The sequence below is a fragment of the Triturus cristatus genome, chromosome 4_2 (assembly GCF_964204655.1).
Source record: "Triturus cristatus chromosome 4_2, aTriCri1.1, whole genome shotgun sequence".
Taxonomy (NCBI): Eukaryota; Metazoa; Chordata; class Amphibia; order Caudata; family Salamandridae; genus Triturus; species Triturus cristatus.
Window position 1 is genome coordinate 510736384 of NC_140586.1, and position 13986 is coordinate 510750369.

The window sequence follows — 13986 nt, forward strand, 5'->3', positions numbered from 1 at the left end:
CGAGGCCGCCACTTGTGATACTGTCGTATGGGCAGAGAGGTCTGGATTCGTATGGGATCGCGAGGCCGCCACTTGTGATACTGTCGTATGGGCAGAGAGGTCTGGATCCGTATGGGATCGCGAGGCCGCCGATTATAAGAGGTCTTGGTATGTATAGTAGGAAGTCCCTGTCCTTAGGTGGTAAGATATATGTGGTTACCCATTGTAGATAGGCCCTAGGGAGAGGGAGGGGGTAACGTTCTGACTGGGTTAGTGAGGCTCTGATGAGCGGGTTCTATCTGATCCGAAAACCCAAGCAGAACATTTGGCGTCACGAACCGTTTACGAAACCTGTGTGCGTTGTGGTTGTATCGTGTTTGCTTTCGGCGCGTGCGTGGTTTCGTTTGTATATTATTTGTATATAATTTTGTGTAGTTTTCTTTTCTCTTTCTTCTTTTTCTCTTTTTCTTTCTTTTCCGAAATGTTTTCTAGAAAGTCGAAATCTACTTTTAAGTTGCCCGTTGATATTCCCGGCTGGGATTCAACGCCTTATGAAGCCTTAGCCCGTGAGTGGGCTGATTCTACTGGTTTGAGTGAGAATTGGAATTCTTTTTTGGAGCTGGCGGAGCCGGCTAATGTGATTACTTGTTTACAGAAGGCGCCGGTATCTAAGGGTGATGAGCTTCCCGTTTTCGGGCGCAGAGGTTGGATTGTTCTGTCTGCGTACAGGATTCTGCATGAGAGGTTGTTGAAGTTACAGAACTTGCATAAGGATTTGGAAGCGAACTTTGTTGAGATTCAGAATGCTCATACTTTGTTGCGATGTCAAAATAAGTTGCTTGCTGATAAACTTGAGACGTACCAAACTATTGCCGAGAGGGCGGCTGTGCGAATTGCTCGTTATAAATACAAGAATCGGCGTGGTCGGGTTTCGACGCGAAAGGTGCGTCTGGTCGTGGCGAAAGCCGGACTGGATTGGAATCCTGATGAATGGGATGGTAATATCTGGAACTCGAGTGATTCTCCTTCCTCGGGTGAGGAGTCTGCCAAGCGCGAGTCCTCTCGCTCCGGCCGTGATTGTAAGTCTGCTTCTTGCGCCTCTGATGGTGCACCCCGTGATTGCGCTCGTCCTTCGAGCGGGGTCGATGCTTCTTATACTGATTGTTCCTCTACGTGTACTGGTCGAGCTCCTTGTGATGCTCGTCCCGCGGTCTCGGTGCATCCAGTTTTTCGGCGGAAGTTGCAGCAGGCTCCCGGTGCTCCGAATGGTATTGCTTTAGACTCTTTGGAGGATTTTACTCAACAAGAAATTAGTGATATTTTGCAGCGATTTCGGCAGCGAGCTGGTGAGACCTTACTCACATGGATGGTGCGCCTTTATGAACTGGGCGCTGCTGGCATTATGTTGGATGCTGGCGATTGTTTGAAGTTTTGTTCCTTGAGTTCGGATTCTACTGTACAGGATCATTTTCGTAACTTTAATGTTGGTGGTCAAATTTCTTTGCTTCAATTGGCGACTGAGGGTTGTAATCAAAAATATCCTACTGAGTCTGACTGGCCTGTGAATGACAAACCGTGGTATACTTTGCGCGATGCTGCGCAACGTCTCAAAGAGGAGGTGATGAAAACGGCAATTTTTCTAAATACTGCTGACAGGTTGCTTGATGGTTTCTTGACATCTTCTGTGCGGAATCGTATTATTCGTTCTTCCCCTGTTGCTTATAAGCAGGTCATGATGACTTCATTGATTAATCAGACTGGTAACATGTTATCTGTGGTGCTGGAATCAGTACGCCAACTCGGTGAGTTGGGTGAGTGGTTTAAACCTGAACGGCAGTCCCGGCCTGACACTCGTACTCCTGGTGACAATAAACTTACTAGACGTGATATGTTTTTTGGTCTTATGGCCGATGGTGTGCGGAAGGAGGACATTGATGGTGAGACTACTTCTCGTTTGTGGGAAATGTTTCGCAAACGTGGCTTGGATCGAAAGGAGGGTGCCCGGAGTGTTTGGACAACTGAGTGTGATCGTGGTTTTTCTGACGGTAGCGGTGATGATGACCGCCGTGGGCGCTCTGATCGTCGTGATGATCGACGTTATGTACGTGATTTGTCCCCCCGTCGTGAGAGAGACAGGGAGAGAGAGGGGGAAAGAGAGAGGGGGAGAGATGATTATGTTAACAGCAGACGTAGAGATGATAGGGATCAATCCCCTGAGTTGAGAAGGAGAGAGGATCGACACATATTGGCCGATCGAAACCCGCAGTACAATGCAGAGAACAGGAATCCATTTCGTAATGGAGATGGATATGAACAGGAGGTATCGATACCTGGGAAACGTGAGAGTCTTTATCCTGATTTATCCTGGTACACAGAACACAGTAAAAAGGACTAGGAAATAGGTCAAGCTCCAGTACACAGATGGGCTCACAGAGATAATAGACCCTATGTAGATATTGATATTTATTGGAGACATCGTAATATCCAAAGGGCCCGAGCATTGGTAGATACAGGAGCGGAGGCCACTCTTATTCATGGAAAATCAAAGAAGTTTAAAGGTCAGCCTTTTACAATTACCGGATTAGGTGGAAAGGAAACTCCCGCAGTTCAAACTTTACTTGAAATGAGAATAGGTAGAATTCCTAGAAAAGAATACTCTGTATTAGTGGTGCCACTCTTAGAATTCATAATTGGAATTGATATTTTGAAAGGAATGACTTTGCACTTAGATGATGGATGTTACCAATTTGGAACTAAACATTATATATCGTCCAGGCCTGTACGGGTTGGTCGTTTAAGAATGCCCCCCATAAAAGTTCCCCAGGCGACAAAAGTGGTTCGTCAGAAGCAGTATCGTATTCCAGGTGGTCATGAAGAGATTAGTACCACTATTCAGGAGTTGGTGGATGCAGGAGTTATAACCCCAGTTACTTCTGCTTGGAATAATCCTGTTTGGCCTGTACGTAAGAGTGATAATTCTTGGCGCATGACTGTTGATTATCGAGAATTGAATAGACACACACCCTCTTTGACTGTTGCAGTACCGGATGTTATTACCCTAATTGAAAGAATCCAAAAACATCCAGGTACATGGTATGCGTCCATTGATATTGCTAATGCTTTCTTTTCGAATCCGATTGCCCCTGAGTGTCAGGAACAATTCAGTTTTACGTGGAACGGGCGTCAGATGACGTTTAGAAGTCTTCCCCAGGGCTATGTGCATAGTCCTACGATATGTCACCGGCTGGTGGCAGAGCATTTGGCTGAGGTACCGGTTCATCCGCAAATTCAGATATGTCACTATATTGATGATATTTTGATCCAAGGCGAAACACAAGAGGAAGTTCAGACCCAATTGGATAGAGTCATTGAGTGCTTGTGTGAGAAAGGTTGGGAAATCAACCCGGATAAATTACAAGGTCCGTCCCAGGCTGTGAAATTTTTGGGCATTAATTGGCATGAGGGGCACCGAGAAGTGATCCCTCAGGTTAAACAGAAAATTCTTGATTTTGCAGTTCCGAGGAATAGGAAAGAAGCCCAAAGCTTCATTGGCTTGTTTGGTTTTTGGCGCCAGCATATTCCTCATTTAAGTCAAATATTGGCCCCTTTGTACCAGGTCACTCGTAAAAAGAATGCATTTGAATGGGATAAACCACAGCAAGATGCGTTCAGTCTGGCAAAAGAAGCAATTCAGCATGCTCTGGATTTATGGCCTGTATGTGATGGTGATGTGGATTTGAATGTGTCTGTACAAGGCCTTTATGCGAATTGGAGTTTGTGGCAGAAACAAGGCAAGAGTAGAGTACCGTTAGGTTTCTGGACCAAAAAGTTACCTGATGCTGGTGAGCGTTATACACCTTTTGAGAAACAGTTACTTGCATGTTATTGGGCTCTGGTGGATACCGAGCAATTAACTTTGGGACATGATATAGTTTTGCGACCTGAAATTCCTATCATGCAGTGGGTTATGAGTTCGCCGAAAACTCACCGAATTGGACACGCTCAAGAGGCGAGTGTGATTAAATGGAACTGGTATATACAAGACAGGGCACGTGTGGGACAAAAAGGAGTTGCATCTTTGCATGAGCAGGTGGCACGGGCGCCATCGACTGAGACTGAGAGTGAATGTTCTGTACCTTTAGTACAGGAGTCTCCTGTTCAGTGGGGTAGACCTTTTGATGATTTGTCCGCAGAGGACAGAAACCATGTCTGGTTTACGGATGGTTCAGCAAGGTTCATAGGGACGAAACGGCATTGGAAGGCGGTGTCCTATAATCCGATCACACAAAAATTGCTGAGTACAACTGGTGAGGGTAAGAGCAGTCAATTTGCTGAACTCTATGCTGTTTATCAAGTTCTGAAACAAGAGTTACCTGGCACATGTCATATTTTCACCGATTCTTGGTCTACTGCCAATGGACTGGCAGTTTGGCATTCCCATAGTTGGAAAATCCATTCAAAAGAACTGTGGGGAAAAGAATTATGGCAGGAGATTTGGGAAATGCTCCCACAGAGTACTGTTACAATCTTCCATGTGGATGCTCATACCCCGATAGACTCTCTTGACAAATTCTTTCATAACATTGCAGATGAGAAATCTAAAATTGCTGAGGCAGTGGTGGACAGGCAAGATTCTGATATTGCGGGATTGGCGAAATGGGCCCACCAGAAAGCAGGACACTTTGGAGAGAAAGCCACTAGCAGGTGGGCTGCTGATCGAGGAATTTATATTCCCCTAGATTTAATTAAAAATGTTATTCTACATTGTCCCATTTGTCAGCATATCAGGCAGCGCAAAGTGCCCCAAATTGTTAAAGGTCATTTACATCGCGGGAAATTACCCGCTCAAATTTGGCAGATTGATTACATTGGTCCACTTCCTATGAGTAGGAATTGTCAATATGTTTGCACTATTGTTGATACATACAGTGGCCTGTTGGTGGCCCTTCCCTGTAAGCAAGCTACCCAATTGAATACTATTAAAACAGTGGAATTGATTATGATGTATTATGGTGTACCATTCCAAATTCAATCTGATAATGCATCCCATTTTCGTGGAAGATTGGTACAGGAATTCTGTGTGGAAAACAATATTGAATGGGTGTTTCATATACCATATTATCCACAGGCCTCGGGTCTTGTGGAGAGGTTGAATGGCCTGCTGAAAAATCAGTTACGTAAATTAACAGATGACAAGTATAAGAATTGGCGAGACTTTTTGCCTCAGGCGCTATTGATTTTGAATAACCGTCCTTTTCTAAATGCTGAATCCCCACTTATGCGTTTGTTTCCTCCGAATGTTGATGCTAAGCCCAATGAAATCAGAGAGACTGTGATGTACTGGGAGATTACTCCCGGAGCTTTGGCTCCATGTAGAGCGACCCCAGGGTCGGCAGGTTTAGACTTGCATGCCATGGATGACACCGTTATAAAAAGTAAGGATCGAGTCATCATTGAAACTGGTGTTGGTGTTCATATACCAACTGGAAATTTCGGATTAATCGCCCCTAGATCGGGGCTGGCTGTAAAAGGCATTCAGGTGCTTGGAGGAATCATTGATAGTGATTATCAGGGAGAGATTAAGGTGCTCCTGCTGAATAGCAGTGAGGTTGACTTACTGATACATCAAACTGACCGAGTGGCTCAATTGCTAATAATGCCTGTTTTCAGTGGTGAGATCACAAAAGGCACTGCCCCAACGTTGCTAACTGTACGAGGCCAGAAAGGTTTTGGCTCCACAGATAATCCTGGGGCCAGAGTTTGGGTGCAGTCGCCTAAGAATCCCCCTGAACAAGCAGAAGTCATTGCAACCGGTCAAGACAACACCATTTTAGTTATGAGACCAGGGAAAGATAGCTGGGAAGCAGTCCCGGCTGACAAATGTTACTTACGAGAATGAATAATGCCTGTATTTGATTCTCTTTCAGATCATTCTTTGGACTGTTGCTGCAGGATGTGTCGGCGTTGGACTCCTTTTGGGCTGGTACGACGAGAGAGGAGGGATCCCATCAACCCGGGCTGAGTTGAGAACCCGAGTGTCGCGTTCCTTCGCTGCGTGGGATTCGTCGTCGAACTTTTGGATTACATTAGCCAAACAAGTGACTAAAGCCCCTCATTTCTGCTTGACACCGATGAGATCGGTGACGGACATTCTAGCGACTTGTTTAGTTGCTGTCCCTGCTTCATTGGAGACTTTGACTCATATTTTTAATATATCAAATGCTCGCCCTAATGTTCTTCTGGGCGATTTTGCTGCCCATGAGTATTGCCCCTTGTGTACTGTACTGTCAGACCCGATACCCCCCATCCAGTCCCAAATAGTTACCTATAATATCACACAGGGTGATTTGTGTTTTTTTCCTTACTTGTGATCCTAGTGCGATTTCTGAATGTATGCGTTTAAAATTGAAAGGTGCCACTTCATTCACCGCTCATGAACGAACTTTGTGCCTTCAAAGGACACCGAAAACATGTACTTCTGTTCAGAATAACATGACTTGCAAGAGTTTGGTAGTTACCCCCAGTCATTATCGCACGATGTTACTACCTGCCGGATGGCTTTTCTCATGTGGTAATACTTCCTGGCCATATATTCCCGCAAATATTTCTGGAGGCCCTTGTGCCATTACTAGACTGAGCTTGCTAATGTTTTCATCACATCCGAATGCCAACTCTCGTGTGATTCGAGATACAGTGAGGTTACAGGAGGATTGTGACTCATCTTTGCATTTATATTCCAAGTCTGAATACCTTAGCCTGGCTATTTCAATTGTTGGTGTTCCTGCTTTGGCAGTTTATAATGCCAAATCTATTGGGAAAATGGCCTGCTGGATGGTAAAATCCATCAATCATACTTCTACAGTCCTGTCTGACATGCTATTAGACGCCCAGGGTGAACGTAGGGCTATCTTGCAAAATCGAGCGGCCATTGATTATCTTTTGCTTAAACATGGACACGATTGTTCTGATTTTGAGGGTCTTTGTTGTTTTAACTTGTCGGATCATACAAAATCCATTCAAGCTCACATTGATAAACTACATGACTTGACAGAAGAAGTTAGAAAACACATTGACCAGGGCTGGTTTGACTGGCTCTTTAATTGGTTACCTGATTTGCATATGTTACGTCAGATATTAGGAGGTATTCTGATTACTATCGGCATTTTGATTTCTATCTGTTGCTTTATTCAGTGTATTCCTTCACTACTTCAATTCTGCACACCTGGTACTAGACATAGATCAGTTAGTCTTGTTTCATATTATTCTTCCACAGATATTAGTTCTGTTTAATGAATGTATAATAGACTGAAGTCAAGGGTGAAATGTTCTGCTCGATTTTCCCGGCCTTCTTGTGAGGAACAATGATGGAATGTGACTTCAGTCTCTTATCATTCAAGTCTAAGGGTTAGAGTAGTGAATGGAGCCTATTTACTAGGCACTTCGACATGATTCTGTGCTCTTCCCCATAGATCAGGGCTTGCACACATAGCCTAGGGGATAGATTCGTTAGTATTAGGGATAACCTGTCCTGTAGTGAGGGTATTTCATGGAGCTGTGCTGAATTCAGGCCTGGTAGGCCTCAAACGGGAGAGACTCCATCTTTCTTTCTGCTCCGGCAGCTTGGGATGCTTCTAGGTCAAATGTAATGTTTTAGTTATGAGGTGTTATTCGCTTGGAGAGAACCGGTTCAGGCCGGCCCTTATCGAAGGATTGTATTTTTTCTTCATGCCGAAGACACTACATCAGGCCGGCCGGCTGGGAACGTGTCCTTGGTACGGGGAGGTACAAGAATTTGGTGGGCGGCAGGTTACGGGCCGGAATTTTCCATGAGGAAACGCACCTCTATATTAGTGAAAGTCTGAGGCAGTTACATGTTCAGTCCGTAGGCGGCATCTAGCCGTTAGCAGTAAAGCTACTACTTATTCCAGGGAAGACAGACGCCATCTTGAAGGCGGAGAAGAACCGAGAGACAGATGCTCTCCTAGCAGAATAGCCAGAGAGGAGAGAGTAGCCGATAAGGAAGAGGTCCCAGTGACTCGGAGAAGGGTGATTCCAGGCGAGCCGAGGCACAGACGAGAATGGAACCTAGATGACCACTGAGTGCAGGCTACATACTACTAAGGTGATGTCGACCCTTTCTTATTAGAGTGTACAACTTAATCTTTCACTTTTCTTTGCAGGTTATGTGTTATATCGTAATGTTATGTGATTGTGTATGTAATGAGTAATAAAGTACCCAGTTTGTAGTGAACCAACATGTGCTGCGTGTTCTTGTATGAGAGGGTAGCCTATTCTTCTAGTCAGCTGCGGCTACATGAACAGATGTTAACCCTGATCAGGTAAGTGGTAACTGAATAAGGGAAAGAGGAGCCCCTCGAACCTGAGAACAGGCTATGCTCGAACTGGCAATCCTTGTGTGATCTGATGAATAGTGAGACTGATTCCCTTTTTGTATGTTATGGTGATCATAGGATGAACTGTCGTATGAGACTGCCGTCTAGGTAGAGAGGTCTGGATTCGTATAGGATCGCGAGGCCGCCACTTGTGATACTGTCGTATGGGCAGAGAGGTCTGGATTCGTAGGGGATCGCGAGGCCGCCGATTGTGCTGAGACTGCCGTCTGGGTAGAGAGGTCTGGATTCGTATGGGATCGCGAGGCCGCCACTTGTGATACTGTCATATGGGCAGAGAGGTCTGGATTCGTATGGGATCGCGAGGCCGCCGATTGTGCTGAGACTGCCGTCTGGGTAGAGAGGTCTGGATTCGTATGGGATCGCGAGGCCGCCACTTGTGATACTGTCGTATGGGCAGAGAGGTCTGGATTCGTATGGGATCGCGAGGCCGCCGATTGTGCTGAGACTGCTGTCTGGGTAGAGAGGTCTGGATTCGTATGGGATCGCGAGGCCGCCACTTGTGATACTGTCGTATGGGCAGAGAGGTCTGGATTCGTATGGGATCGCGAGGCCGCCGATTGTGCTGAGACTGCCGTCTGGGTAGAGAGGTCTGGATTCGTATGGGATCGCGAGGCCGCCACTTGTGATACTGTCGTATGGGCAGAGAGGTCTGGATTCGTATGGGATCGCGAGGCCGCCGATTGTGCTGAGACTGCCGTCTGGGTAGAGAGGTCTGGATTCGTATGGGATCGCGAGGCCGCCACTTGTGATACTGTCGTATGGGCAGAGAGGTCTGGATTCGTATGGGATCGCGAGGCCGCCGATTGTGCTGAGACTGCCGTCTAGGTAGAGAGGTCTGGATTCGTATGGGATCGCGAGGCCGCCACTTGTGATACTGTCGTATGGGCAGAGAGGTCTGGATTCGTATGGGATCGCGAGGCCGCCACTTGTGATACTGTCGTATGGGCAGAGAGGTCTGGATTCGTATGGGATCGCGAGGCCGCCACTTGTGATACTGTCGTATGGGCAGAGAGGTCTGGATCCGTATGGGATCGCGAGGCCGCCGATTATAAGAGGTCTTGGTATGTATAGTAGGAAGTCCCTGTCCTTAGGTGGTAAGATATATGTGGTTACCCATTGTAGATAGGCCCTAGGGAGAGGGAGGGGGTAACGTTCTGACTGGGTTAGTGAGGCTCTGATGAGCGGGTTCTATCTGATCCGAAAACCCAAGCAGAACACCTTCCTTCGGTGGTAGTGAAACATGGTAAAGGACTGGATGAAAGGATGCTGCCAATCCAGCAATATGGATACACATAGCTCAAAAAATGCTGTGAAAACAACTTTAGGTCTTGTTGGGATACATTAGCTACTCAAGCTGAACAGATCTTTTGCTGCTGTTGATGTGTTTAGGGTAGTTACCCTTATCCATATACCAAAGAACCGCTTCACACACAAAAACATGATGGTCAAGTCCCCGTTCTGAGGAGACCTAGAAACAACAGTAAGGTCTGAACACCTCCACACTTTCCTGCCAGGTCCCAAGCGAGTTGAAGGATCTCTAGACTTTATTCTGACAAATTATCCTTTATTTCTGGACTGTGTCTTAACACATTATTTAGATGTGGGTTAAATATAATGTGATGCAATCTAACTAAGTATCCCCATCATGTAATATCGCATTGGTTATTACAGCTTCTATTTATGCTTCCTGCTGGCACCGAAATTGAAAATCACTGTAATTAACTTATGTGATCACAGGTGAGGAATGTTTCTTACTACTTTCTTTTTCATTTAGTGAATGTAAATGCGTCAGTATAATAAATCAGACCATGAGTGGCAATTGTCGTTTGTATATGTTTAGGTGGTCCAGCTACTACACACCGAATAAGAATCTAACCCCTACATGTGTACACATAGGATAATCGGGGCATAGAGGCCAGCATCACTAGATGCTTCCTAAAAAAACACCTAATTTCTAGGCCAACTGAGACTCAGACAGACGTGACCGACCTACAGAAATTTATGGCTGGAATACAGTCACAGATAAAAGCAACGTTTTGCAGAAAATGCAAATGGGTGCTCCTAATGGAATAACACCTGGTGGTTGGCCTTATCAATCATTCAGAAGACCTCTGTTTATCACAGTTTCAATAGTACTGGGTCATGAAAAATGTAACAGCTGTCCAAAAAAATTTCAAGAGAGCCATAGGACAGTGTTACCCAGGCCTCCTCCAATATTAATGCGATTTGAAACTTCTAGTCTGTGATATGACCCTTCATGTTGTTAGAAGAACGGGACCGCTTATGTATAAGAGCGCTGGGATGGCCGTCTTCCCAGACCATAAACATTAGGAATTAGCCAAGGGATGGAGACTGGGGGCAGGCCTAAGGAATGAGGTATGTAGCAGACATGAGAGAATAAGGGGTGCGGTGCAGCACAGTAAGGATAATAGCAGAGCCTTAACTGAGACGTGACATGAGTGGGAGACATTTTTTCACTCTCGAGGGCCTAATTGGAGACGGAGGCATAAAGATGAGGGTCACAGGAAAAGGAGTAAACTACCCAAATTAATAGATTATTTACTTCTTTCATGATGGTAGGTATAGAGTGAGGACCTACATGAAGCAGGACATAAGGTTTTGAGATTTGATATGGAGGCCTTGGAACACACTCAACATAAGGAACCTGACTAAACTTGACGGCTGAATCCTGGTAACTAATACCTTATTTCAGTCATGTGTGGACACAGTACTACTACTAAAGGGTTACAACCATGCACCCTACATGCTTATATATATTGGAAGCTTTCAAAAGAGAGATTTGTTTTAGCTGCCTCTTCTTGAAAGAGGTGAGAGGTCTACTGAAAAGGATACATAGGGAAAGTGGGTGAGGCATATCTTTGCATATTCTTTTGGACGTTGTCTATCAAGTTGTTTTACAGCATGTCAGAAAGGTTGAGTGGACTGGGAGGGTGACAGTGTGGAAAAGGGTGAGGTGACAAAATGGAGGACCATTAATATGGTACAAAGTAGAGTTGTGACCCGATCCATTGAGGTGAAATTGGTGAACTTTGTTACAAGGCATTAACAAAGTGGTCAAATGCTATAATATATTTCGATTTGTCAAATAAAGTGGGTTACAAATTGTGATATTACAAGGAACAAGCCTGGTGAGTAAAAAAAAACTAAGAAAAGATATACATATTGTTAGAAATCGGGTCTCTGGTTGGCAGAGGTATGCACCCTGTCTAAGTAGGGACCGCAGCTCTAGTCATGGTAAGTCAGTCACACACTTAAATCAGCTCATACTCACCTTCTGGTAGCTTGGCACAGAGCAGTCCAGCTTAACATAAGAGGCAATGAGTAATGCAGTTGTGCATGCATGGATACAGTAACACATTGAAAACACCACAAAAAAACTCCACAATGAGGTATGACAATAATATCTCTTTTAGTCTTCAAAACAAGATAAAATGATAAGAATCCAAACAAAGCATCTCAAGTTATGCATACTTCAAGAATGTACAATGCTGAAAGAGCCCATGCGCTGTCAGTAGGTTATTTACGGTTAAGCTGGGGAAATCACAGCGATCCATGCTGTGGATCGGGAACAGATTTTCTCCCCGGGTCAGTGCAAAGCAATGCTTCCAAAGTTATTACAGTTAAAATGCAACGTCAAGTTTGCGGGAGACGGATCTACTCGCTCCTTTCGGAGTTGCCCGTGAGAGCGCTGGTGGGCAGCAGGTTCCTCGTAAGTCCCGGAGAGCACAGTACCTTTCTCGGGGGAATGCAGCAGTGCTGTTGGTCCCTGGGTAAAGACCCGCATTGCGTGAGTCTCTCCATGCTGGATATAATGACACTTTACTTCACTCTATTCTACGCCAGTCAACACCCCAAATCACACTCTTTAGTGATGGAAAGAGTTGTACTATGAAAAATGTTGATTTTCTGTTCATTCTTGTATTATTCCTAAGGTTGTGGGAACATTCAATTCTGTTTGAAATTCACAGCTTTGTAACTATAGCAGTATACCAGAACTACACTCCACACAACTTCATAATATCAAACAATGTTTTTGTAGGAGAATTTTCAGTTAAAACGTTTTGGAAATATTCCTAATAAAAGTAGGTGTTGATAGGTGGTCTCCCACAATGTATCAATAATTTAAGCAGTGTAAAACCTTCCTATTGTGACCATACATGATATTGGGCATCTCTATGCATCCCTAATTATTTTCAAAGCATGCTATCATTACTAAATTCTGTATGTATTTGCCATCTCAGTAAAAACAGTATTCTGAGTCAATTATTTCAAGAGGTATCAGAACAAAATAACATAAATAATTGCTTTTTGTAATTTTTTCCTGTTCATTAGATTATAATTTTCGCTTCACAAGATGTTGCACAGCACAAAATGATCTAAAATGATATTCTCTGATGGGTACTTGTAACTCCAGATTCCTCACCTTGTGGGTTTTCCTTTGATCCAGACTATATGTTGGAGTTACGGAGAGCAGATGCCCGTCTTTTCTTGATGCATGCAGAGATCGCCGGGTCATGCTGAACTGCCTTCGGGCACTGCAGCTTCAGCGAAGTTGACAAACACTGGTCTGTGCTTGAGCAGGCAGACACGGCGGTTCTTGATCAGTGCACTGCGCTGATGCGTGTTGATGCCCAAAAGGCCCAAGACTGGTTGAGGGCAGACTCCGGATTAGCAGAGCCTAGGAGCGGTCATTTGTGCGAATGAAATCTTTGATGGCCCTTATATATTCTGAACAGGGGCAAACCAACAAACCCTAGGAGTCACTTAAGCTGCAAGAGGTTGTAGAGAACAGGTCCAGTCCTGCTCACCATCCAGGTCAGAGGCAGAAAGCCCACACAGCAAAGCAGGTAGCCATGTGGCAGTCCCTCCTGTAGCCTAGCAATCAGCAGGAAGCAGGCCAACACAGCAAAGCACTTAGTAAAGTGGCAGTCCCTCCTATAGCCCAGCTCCTCTTCTTGGCAGGGTCTCCTAAGGACCCCAAAGGGAACTAGTGAGAGTGGTGGTCATAGACCAAATACTTGTACCCAAATGTGTCCTTGAAGTGGAGGTACCTGCAAACCAAAGGCTTTGTGGTGCACAAGTCTCTTTTCAGCCCAGCTCTGTCTGCCAGCCTCTCTGTGGGGTTTTTGTGAGGCCAGGCCACTGCCTATTTAGGTGTACATGTCAGCTCCACCCCTCCCTCTTGGCAAGGAAGACCCATCAGTATGCAGATAAATGCAGATGCAGCTGAGTATCCTGTACTTATGGCTGTCTAGAGGGAATGCACAAAGAATGGCTGACACCCACCCCAGATGTGTTTGGAGACAGGCTGTAGGGCACTAAAGAGAGCTAAGAGCAGGGAAATGTCCATTTTCTTAAAGTTGCATTGCTAGATTAGTAATACTAGATCCAACTTCACCACTAAAGAGGATTTGTCATTACCAATCAAATGTTATAAAACATAAAGCAGCTACTCCTCTGCAATCAGGAATTACACCTAAAGGGTTTTGAAATAATTCCCAATGTTAACCTATGAGAGAAGCAGGGCTCACCGTAGTGAAAACAAACTTGGGTAGTTTTCACTACCAGGACA